The sequence below is a fragment of the Trichosurus vulpecula genome, chromosome 2 (assembly GCF_011100635.1).
Source record: "Trichosurus vulpecula isolate mTriVul1 chromosome 2, mTriVul1.pri, whole genome shotgun sequence".
Taxonomy (NCBI): Eukaryota; Metazoa; Chordata; class Mammalia; order Diprotodontia; family Phalangeridae; genus Trichosurus; species Trichosurus vulpecula.
The window spans coordinates 369,972,143-369,983,316 of NC_050574.1; the positions used below are offsets into that span (position 1 = coordinate 369,972,143).

An 11,174-nucleotide genomic window follows, 5' to 3' on the forward strand; every position below is an offset into this window, starting at 1 on the left:
AGCAAGCCCTAGCGCCCTGATTCAGTGAGCTGCGGCAGTTACGAGACTTCTCAACCCACAAACACCAAAGACTGCTGAGAAGGTTAGTGGGAAAAGCTGCAGGAGTGGAAGGAGTTCGCGGTTCAGCTTCCAGCCCCGGGGGCAGCGGAGGTGGGGCAGCTGCAGCTGCTGCTGCTTCCGGCTCCAGGCCCACCTGGTGGGAGGAATTAAGTGGCGGATCAGAGCAGGGGTGCACAGCCTGCCGAAGATCTGAGCCCAGTTCGGGTTGGGGGTTCTTGGGGAAGGAGCAGTGCTGGTGTGGCAGAGCTGGCACCTCCCCCCCAAACGTGGAACATAGAACTCTGTAGTCTACAAGCAGTCATACCCCACTGAAAAACTCAAAGGTCAAGTTAGTTGGCTGGGATTATGGCCAGGCAGCGAAAACGCGCCCAGATTCAGTCTCAGACTCTGCATTCTTTCTTTGCTGACAAAGAAGACCAAAACATACAGACAGAAGAAATTAATAAAGTCAAAGAGCCTACAACAGAAACCTCCAAGAAAAACATGAACTGGTCCCAGGCCATGGAAGAGCTCAAAAAGGATTTGGAAAAGCAAGTTAGAGAAGTAGAGGAAAAATTGGGAAGAGAAATGAGAAGGATGCGAGAAAACCATGAAAAACAAGTCAATGACTTGCTAAAGGAGACCCAAAAAAATACTGAAAAATACACTGAAGAAAACAACACCTTAAAAAACAGACTAACTCAAATGGCAAAAGAGTTCCAAAAAGCCAATGAGGACAAGAATGCCTTGAAAGGCAGAATTAGCCAAATGGAAAAGGAGGTCCAAAAGACCACTGAAGAAAATACTACTTTAAAAATTAGATTGGAGCAAGTGGAAGCTAGTGACTTTATGAGAAATCAGGATATTATAAAACAGAACCAAAGGAATGAAAAAATGGAAGACAATGTGAAATATCTCCTTGGAAAAACCACTGACCTGGAAAATAGATCCAGGAGAGATAATTTAAAAATAATTGGACTACCTGAAAGCCATGATCAAAAAAAGAGCCTAGATATCATCTTTCAACAAATTATCAAGGAGAACTGCCCTGATATTCTAGAGCCACGGGGCAAAATAGAAATTGAAAGAATCCATCGATCGCCTCCTCAAATAGATCCAAAAAAGGAATCTCCTAGGAATATTGTCGCCAAATTCCAGAGCTCCCAGATCAAGGAGAAAATACTGCAAGCAGCCAGAAAGAAACAATTTGAGTATTGTGGAAACCCAATCAGAATAACCCAGGATCTGGCAGCTTCTACATTAAGAGATTGAAGGGCTTGGAATGCGATATTCCGGAGGTCAATGGAGCTAGGATTAAAACCTCGAATCACCTACCCAGCAAAACTGAGTATCATGCTCCAAGGCAAAATATGGATTTTCAATAAAATAGAGGACTTTCAAGCTTTCTCAGTGAAAAGACCAGAACTGAATAGAAAATTTGACTTTCAAACATAAGAATCAAGAGAAGCATGAAAAGGTAATCAAGAAACAGAAATTGCAAGGGACTTACTAAAGTTGAACTGTTTTGTTTACATTCCTACATGGAAAGAGGACATGGATGATTCATGAGACCTCAGTATTAGGGTAGCTGAAGGGAATATGCATATATATATATATATGTGTATATATATATGTTTATGTATATATATAAGTGAATGTGTATGTATGTATATATGTGTATATATATGTGTGACACAGGGTGAGTTGAAGATGAAGGGAAGATATCTAAAAGAAATAAAATGAAATTAAGGGATGAGAGAGCATCATACTGAGAGAGGGAGATAGGGAGAGATAGAATGGGGTGGATTATCTCACATAAAGGTGGCAAGAGGAAGCAGTTTTGTGGGAGGAGGGGAGAGGGCAGGTGAGGGGGGAATGAGTGAACCTTGCGCTCATCAGATTTGGCCTGAGGAGGGAATACCATACATACTCAGTTGTGTATCTTACCCCACAGGAAAGAAGAGGGAGGAAGATAAAAAAAATAAAAGGGGGGGATGATGGAGGGGAGGGCAGATGGGGGTGAAGGTAATCAAAAACAAACACTTTGGAAAGGAGACAGGGTCAAGGGAGAAAATTCAATAAAGCGGGATGGGTTGGGAAGGAGCAAAAGGTAGTTAGTCTTTCACAACATGAGTATTGTGGAAGGGTTATACATAATGATACATGCGTGGCCTAGGTTGAATTGCTCGACTTCTTAGGGAGGGTGGGTGGGAAGGGAAGAGGGGAGAGAATTTGGAACTCAAAGGTTTAAAATTAGATGTTCAAAAACAAAAAAAAAAGTTTTTGCATGTAATTAAAAAATAAGATACACAGGCAATGGGGCATAGAAATTTATCTTGCCCTACAAGAAAGGAAGGGAAAAGGGGATGAGAGGGGAGGGGGGTGATAGAGGGGAGGGCTGACTGGGGAACAGGGCAACCAGAATAGACACCATCTTGGAGTGGGGGGGGAGGGTAGAAATGGGGAGAAAATTTGTAACTCAAACTATTGTGAAAATCAATGCTGAAAACTAAATATGTCAAATAAATAAATTTAAATTAAAAAAAAATGTAAGCTCCTAGAATGGAAGAATTTATGATCAAAAAAGAGATAGAGAACATTATGACATACAAAATGGATAATTTTGATTACATTAAATTGAAAAGTTTTTTGCACAAAGTCAATGCAACCAAGATTAGGAAGGAAGCAGAAAACTGTGAAAGAACTTTTACAACCAATGTCTCTGATAAAGACCTCATTTCTAAAATTTATAGAGAACTGAGTCAAATGTATAAGAATATAAGTCATTCCTCAATTGATAAATGGTCAAAAGATATGAACGGGCAGTTTCAGATGAAGAAATTAAAGTTATCTATAGTCATATAAAATTCTCTAACTCATGATTGATTAGAGAAATTCTAATTGGAAGTTCTTCCCTACTTCAAGTAGTATACTGTCTCTACTGTGTCACCTAGCTGCCCCATCTTCTGTATCAACTAAACAATTAACATTAATTTTTTTTTACAAAGTGATATTTTCAGAGAAGGTATTGCAAGGACCAGAATACAATAATATTGCCCCCCTGATACATACACACTTTTCCTCATATAATACATACAGATTCCAAGGAGGAAATGACCTCAAACTTACCACATAGCACCTGTAGTAAGAGGTGACTTGCAGTTCCTAGTTGGGTGGTACTCCTTTTCTCCCAATTATGCAGTTCTCCATGCATGTTTGGAGGATCAGAGCCCCTGCAGAGTCCTGAATCTACCTTTCCTCAACATGTCTAGTTCCTCTGCAGCTTCCAACACAGATGTTGCTACCATCTACTGCTATCTCGTGGACATTTTGACTATCTCCAATGGGAAAGCCAAACCTTCAAAGTCTTCTTCAGTGCTCCAGAGTGTTCCCATATTATAGAGATCATTCCTGGACTAGACCCACCTCTTACTGCCACCTTCTACCTCCTGGATGGAATCTCTAACTGCTCCTGCCTTCATACCTACATCTGTTTCTGCCTTCTATGAGATAGGCTTCACAAGCCACCTTTCACGAGACTGGACCTCAAGAAAGGACCATAAACTGCCAAATCACCTATGTCCTTCAATGGACCTTCCTCTAACCACTGATGCTTGGCCTGAACTCATTTTCCAATGATTAGCATACTCCTATTCTATCACACTCTTTTCATTCTTGAGATTAACCCCTGGCTAATGAAGTACAAATCCCATTATCCGTAACGAACTGCCTTTTCTCTCACTCTTACTCCCGTTAGCTCCTCTCTAGATATCCCACTTCAGATCTATTTATCCACTCTGCTTTCTAAAATGCTGATTCCATAATTACTAAACTTCATTTCATCTCCTACCTTCAATTTTATGGAACTCCTTGAGATCTGGTTCCCTCCTGATGCCATGTCCCTGACCACCCTTTTTAATTTTGATTGCATTCTCAATCTAGAACTCCTCATTCTTGAGGGGGTATCCTTGTTCAGTACTGTCACTCCCAGAGTCTCTTTCTATCATCATCACTTAGCAACCTTTCTCTCTTTGAGGCTAATTCTATAAAATCTATCACTCAATTCAGAATTTGATGACTCTTATCAATTAACTCCCAGGATATTCTACCTCCTTTCTCAATCGGTTCAGTTCCTGACTCGCAATCTTTCTTCCCCAACTCTTGATCTATATTAGGAAACTTCAACATAGATAGATAGATAAATTAAAGCTGGAAAGGTAGTCCTTTGAATACCTTAACCTCCCAGTTACTTAGTCTACTTAATTCTTGGGATCAAACTCCACCTCAGCTACAAAAAGAGATGGTCATACCCTTAGTTTGGCCAACACCCACAAATATCCCACTTCTTTGTTCATGAACTCCAAATTTCTTTTGTCTAATAATAATTTCTCTTATGATTTTATATTCCATCTTTCCCTCTGCTTTATGACTCCTAACCCTGATATTTTATCTTCTCTGTGTCTTCTAATCCCTCTACCTTTCTGTTTTTTTCTGAGGCCATTATCCCTACACAAACTGCATGCTCCTTTTTTTCCCTGTATTTACCCCTTGGCAAATCAGTTATATTTGACCTTATCCTTTCCACTTGAGCCCCTTGCCCCCTAGTCTTATTACCAGCCATGGTCCTCATCATAATGCTGGTAAACATGAATGTTTCAACTTTCTTCAGTTTTCCCACTTGGGATGGTTCACTGCTCCTTATGCAATCTTATGGTTCTCCACTCCTGGAGGGTCACCTACCATATTGATACCAGACTCGGTGGGAAAAGTCAATCAGCTTTACAGGTACTGCAACTTAGAAATGCCAAACTCAAGCCCAAATCAGCTTCAGCCACCAGGATTACAGGTGTGTACCATACACTGGTCATTTTCAACTGTTTTGAAATGGTTCTTGTGTTTTCCATTTATGTTGTCCTAGTGATTATGTATATTGTTTTGTTAGTTGTACTTACTTCACTTGGCATCTGTTCATGTAAGTCACAAATACATATTTTCATGTATTCATCATATTTGCTATTTCATCACAATAATATTCCATTCTATTCACCTATCACAATCTATTTAGCTATACCTCAATTAAGGGGAACTTAATATGCCAGTTCCTTTCAAAGCCCACCAAGTGAGGGGCCCATCCTGATCCTGTGACTAATCACATTGGAAGCAATTTGTTTTATTCAGCAATAGTTTGGATTATGCAGAAAGGGACCAAAGTAGCTCTATAATAGGTGTCCCAGTATGGAAGAGCAAGGAGTTCCTCTGATTACCCTATCACATAGAAAGCATTTCCTTATAACATTTGAAGTTATAATTTGTTATACTTTTGAATTTCTTTGACTTCTGTTTTGTATTTCCGTGTGGGCATAGATAACTTTAATCTCTATGAAAATCTATTAGGCTTTTTTTTTAAAGAAAATGTCCATAAATAAGGTCTTCCTGTGAGATAATAAAAATCCTCCTTTGGTGAATTAAATTCTATGAAGTTGTGCCATCAAATGGCAGCCAATGGCTGATACCCTTTCACAAAATCACAACACTACAGAATTTCAGAGTTGAAAGAGACTTCAGAGTTAATTAACAAGAAGACCCTTGATGACATCCTAATAAAGATTTTTAAATAAATGGTCAAATTGGATGAGTTGTTTCCTTCACTGAAATGACTACACCAGACTTATTACCTCCGTAGAAACAAAACCTGTAGCCCTATAAATATGAAAATGTAAGATGTAGGTATCCAACAACTGATTAGAAAATTTAATTGGCTATGGAAAAAATGAAGTCAAAATTACAGCAATTAAGCATGGAAAAGAACTAGTGAGTATATCTAGGTATAGCTCTATGACTGATATGCTTGACGGAGGGGAATAGGGATGTGGACCTGAGGTGAAGCATCTTGCTCTTCTGGTAGTTTGAATTCTGTTTCTTGACTACTAATAGCTGATAATAATAATAACTGGCATTTCTATAACACTTTTTAAAAATTTATTTACTTATTTTTAGTTTACCACACACGGTTATACATAATTTTGAGTTCCAGATTTTCTCCCCTCCCTCCCCCCTCCCTTCCCAAGATGGCACGGAATCTCATATAACTACCACGTATAACTTCGCATTGAATTAATTTATACACTAGTCAAGTTGTGGAGAAGAATTATGACCAATGGAATGAATCATGAGAAAGAAGAAACAGAACCCCCCAAAAAAACCCAAAAACAAAAACAAAAGAGAAGCAAAAAAGGCGAGCATGTAGTGCGCCTCAATCTGTATTCAAACTTCACAGTTCTTTCTCTAGATGAAGATAGCATTCTCCATCGTGAGTCCCCTGGAGTTGTCCTTGCACCTTAGGTTGCTGAGAAGACCGAAGTATGTCAGGGTTGGTCCTCATGGAATCCATATATCTGTGGCTGTGCACAACGCTCTCCTGGCTCTGCTCCGCTCACTCAGCATTATGTCGTGTAGGTTTTTCCAGGTTGTTACGAAGTCTGCATCATCCCCATTTCTTATGGCACAATAGTATTCCATCACCTTCATATACCACAGCTGGTTCAGCCATTCCCCAATTGATGGGCATTCCTTTGATTTCCAATTCTTGGCTACCACAAAAAGATCCGCTATAAATATTCTTGTACATATGGGTCCTTTTCCCGCTTGTGTGATTTCTTTGGGATACAACCTTAGAAGTGATATTGCTGGGTCAAAGGGTATGAACATTTCTATAGCCCTTTGGGCATAGTTCCAAACTGCTCTCCAAAATGGCTGGATCAGCTCACAACTCCACCAGCAAAGCAACAATGTTCCAATTTCCCCACATCCTTTCCAGCATTTATCATTTTCCTGTTTTGTTATATTAGCCAATCTGACAGGAGAGATGTGGTATCTAAGAGTTGTTTTGATTTGCATTTCTCTAATCAGTAGTGATCCAGAGCATTTTTTCATATGCCTATAGATAGCTTTAATTTCTTCCTCTGAAAACTGCCTGTTCATATCCTTTGACCATTTCTCAATTGGGGAATGGCTTGTATTCCTATATATTTGGCTCAGTTCCCTGTATATTTAAGGTTGACAAAGGACTTTTCATATATTATCTCATTGTATTTTCACATCAACTCTGAGAGGTAGGTGCTATAATCATATTCATTTCACAAATGAAGAAACTGATGCTGAGGGAGGTTAAGTCACTTGCCCAGGGTCACACAACTAGGAAGCGTCTGAGGCAGCATTTGAATGCAGATCTTCTTGACTCCATGTTGTACTCTGTCCACTGTGACACCTAAACTATGCTTAAGTGTCTTTCCTTTCTTTGCTATTTAGTCTTCTCTCTTCAACTACTTTCTTATTTCCTCTCCTCATGCCCTTTTCTCCCTACTATGTCCTACTTTTTCAAAATCCAAAGTGGGTTAGGATTAGAGGTATGACCAAAATTGTTGGTACATGAAGCAGTTGATGGTGGTTAGTGGAAAATTTCAGTTCTTTTTGTACTATTAGCTTCAATTTCTTATCACAAGCTTTCCTTAGGTGTCAGAGCAGAATGGCCTTAATATTTGCTGCTGTGATTACATGATTTTCCACAATTGCCCAAAGTTTTGAAATCAATCAATAAAGCCAAGTTTGACAATTGTGCTTCCTTCTTGGTGTGCTAAAACTGAGAGCTATGACACAAAGTTACTTTGGGAATGAATCTGGAATGATTGTCGCAGCGCCTGATGTATCCATTCTCAGAGTCAAGGCATAATTCTCCAAGATGGAAAATTTCTTGTATAGAGAGGGACTCCAATTTTTCCAAAGGCTGCTATTGGAATGCTGGGGGTGGACATAAAGAAGTTAGGCAGGATATGTTGGCTAGGAGTGCTCCCTGAATTTTTGCCATATTTGAGACGCACATAAGGAAGTAGAATGGTCATGAGCCCAGAAGAAGGGTCTATCAGTCTGGAATGGACTATGGTGATCTATATGCATGTCCAAAAACAAGATGTAAAAATATGACTGAAAAAGACACGGATTGGTAATAGCTACTATTAAAAAGATCCTCAGCATACTGCGATCTTGGAAAGAGTTTTACTGCACCACAATCCTGGAATGAATCAGAAATGTGAAACAACAACAAAAATAAACTAATATAACCTGACCTTTGGCGTTCAAAGAAATATCATATTCAGTAGGAGAGAGGTGATAGTTCCACTGTACTTTGTCTTGACTTCATTTTTTTTCCCATAGCCAGCTGAATTTTCTAATCAACAGTTGTATACCTATATCTTATGTTTTCATATTTATAGGGCTACAGGTTTTGTTTCTATGAAGGTAATAAGTCTGGTATAGCCATCCACATACGGATGATTGTATTGAGTTCAAGACACCGTATTTTACAAATGACATTAATGCCCTTCCTTTTCCCAGCATCCTTCTCCTCAACCCATGCCCACCAATGTTGCTGTGTCTCTCCATTCTAACTCTGTGTATTTTCTTTGCCAGCTTTCTGGATAAACTGAAAGAGCACCCCTGGGCAGATCCCTGAATTGAAATGCTGGACTCCCCGAGGTGGATAGCAACCCAATTCAGTCTTTGTTGTCTTCTTTCTTGGAGAGAAAGTAAGAAGTGAATGACTTCTGAGGTCTAGCGCCACTGACTGACCTGATCTTTTGCATGAGAGATTTGTTTGTTTTAGTTTAGTTTAGTTTAGTTTTTAATTTCCCCTGAAGATTTCCTTGCTTAAAATACAGGGCCAACATCCTGTGACAAGAAATCCCCACAGACAGATTGCCCGTGGGACCTCCCTCAGTGACTAATGGAAGCAATAGAAAGGGCTTCTATCAGCAGGCCCCACAAAGGGGATGGCAGAAATTGTGTGCCCGGGAACAGGGACTGTGATGAGAAGTAGATGGTGTAAATAAACCATTCTGCTCTGCCATGGTTGGAAAGCAAAGCAAGAAATTCTACTGTTACCATTGCTGCATGGGAACCAGGCATTTCTGACAGCAGCTACTTCATTTCATAGAACACAATGGCTCCTGGGGTCACTTTGAAGGCTTCAACAAGGTTTCTGACAAGTCTGAAACTTTTAGCACCCTGGAAATTCTGGAGCAATGGGCAGCACCTGGGACCCATGGAAGTGATCCAGATTTAAATGGATGTGTCACAACCTCTTACAGCTGTCTGCAGTCTGATAGTTTAGCCAGTATGAGGGAAACAGTTGCTGTTTTACCCAAGGCCAGTCTCAGCTATGAGACTGTCTTTCAAGAAGTACAAGTACAATAAATATCCTAGGATGTTTGCAAATTACACCATTTTCTAGACAAATACAACAAAGAAAATACTAGCTGCAGACCTGTAAAGAAGCATTTTTTTCTCTGACTCTGCAAAACTCTGGACTCCAAGATGAAGACAGCACAGCTACTTCAAGATGCCTCTAGAGTAAAGCTCATTGCCAAGACAACTTCTTACTTGTTCTTGGAATAAATGCTGCTCAAAGAGATCTTTCAGGAGATAAGAAGAACATTCTGAAAGATTCAAACCTGAAAGAGACTGAAAAGTTAATAGAAGTACAGACAGCTCTTGCTTTAAGGAAGTTTGCATTACTCAAATTAGACTTCAAGTAAACGATTTTGAAAGAAAACAGTAAAAAAAAAAAAAACAAAAAACAACCCACCTATGTTACCTTTACTGTACAGTACTAAGCTCTCTCTCAAATCCTGTCCCTCTGCTTAGCACTCTGAGGTCTACCCCCCAAAAAATACTCCTCCAAGTGAAAGCAGAAGAAGGGACAGGCATAGAAACTGCCACCTCACAGCTGAGGGATAGGGAATTGGCTTGAGGCCTCCAGCACTGAGAGTGGAGACCTTTGCTGACTTAGCCCACCTACCTCATGTCTGGCACCCTTCCCCCTGGAAGGATCTTCCTTCAGGAACCTGCTGTCTGTCTCCAGCCCCACTTGCTCCTCCTACTCCTGCTCTCACTTCTCAGTGTCCTTAAACCATGTGGAGGGGCTCCTCCCTCGACAAGCACATGGTCCCTTTCTTAATTCCCTTCCTCTCTCTCTTCTTTCCCCAGGACAGTGGGCAAATTTGTATTATGTAAAAATCACTTTAGAGGTCTGCTGAACAATTCAGTTACATAAAGTGATAACTGTCTGTAAATGGTTTTAATCTTAATAATTGCAAAGCACTAATTCAAACCAAACTTTCTGGATCTTCAGCTCCCCAGCACAGCAGCCTGTTATGTACAATTTGTTTTTGAAGAAGACTCCTTCCTGTGGAAATATGAAATACATAACAATTCTAAGAAAGAAAAAAAAACATTTTACTGCCCAGAATCTAAAAATAAAAAGAATTTTAATAGCTGGGTTTCTTAAAGAAAAAGATACTTTTTATCTTTGAAGAAAATTTTACATTTTGCTGCTGGTTTGGTACTGGCAACTGGAAATCATAGACATCTTTAAGGGGATAAAACAGACATTCTCAACTGTATTTGCCTATGGCTACCAGGTTGCATTTGAATTAATCATGGGTAAAAATCAAGACTTTCCTTTGAAGACCTTGCTCTCCGTTTTAAAATATTCTGGACAACCCTGATTTGCCACTTGCAAATGAAGGCTTCTGCTACAAAGTGTGCTTTAGTTTTCTAGTCTACAAATATGTAGGCAAAGCCTTGGAAAGAAATGCGTTGCCAATTTAAAGCTTAAGGATGCCACATATTTCTTTAACGAAGTTGCTGGACCCCTGCTCTCAGGTAGCTATTGGAGATGTAAGCATTGGTGGGCAGCCTCTAGGGCTCATTCCATGGCGGCAGCACAAGCTTAAAGATCACAAATGGCTGAGGGAAAAAAGCAACAACTGTTATTTGAATGGCACCTGAATGTGTTGACTCATTTGTTGACTTGTTGATGATTAAACATTCTTAGGAAAGGTTCCAGCTGTAATTAGCTGTCCCAAAATGTGCATATTTTTAGTGTCGACCTGTTCTGCATACCTATTTTCTTTGTTTTCAGGTGACATACCATGGCTAAGCCAGGATAATGACTCTGTGGAGATGTCTGCTTAAACACGATGTTTTTTTATTTTCTTTTGCAATAGGCTAAAATATTGTACAGAGTGGGTTAAAACACATATTCTAACTAAAAGATGAGGGAAAACCTAAGGGTATCT

General features: G+C 39.7%; 1 pseudogene; it reads left to right on the plus strand.

Annotated features, from left to right (window-relative positions):
• Positions 1-3,303: 3,303 nt before the first annotated feature.
• LOC118837194 lies at positions 3,304-10,349 on the plus strand (annotated as a pseudogene).
• The last annotated feature ends 825 nt before the right edge of the window (positions 10,350-11,174 follow it).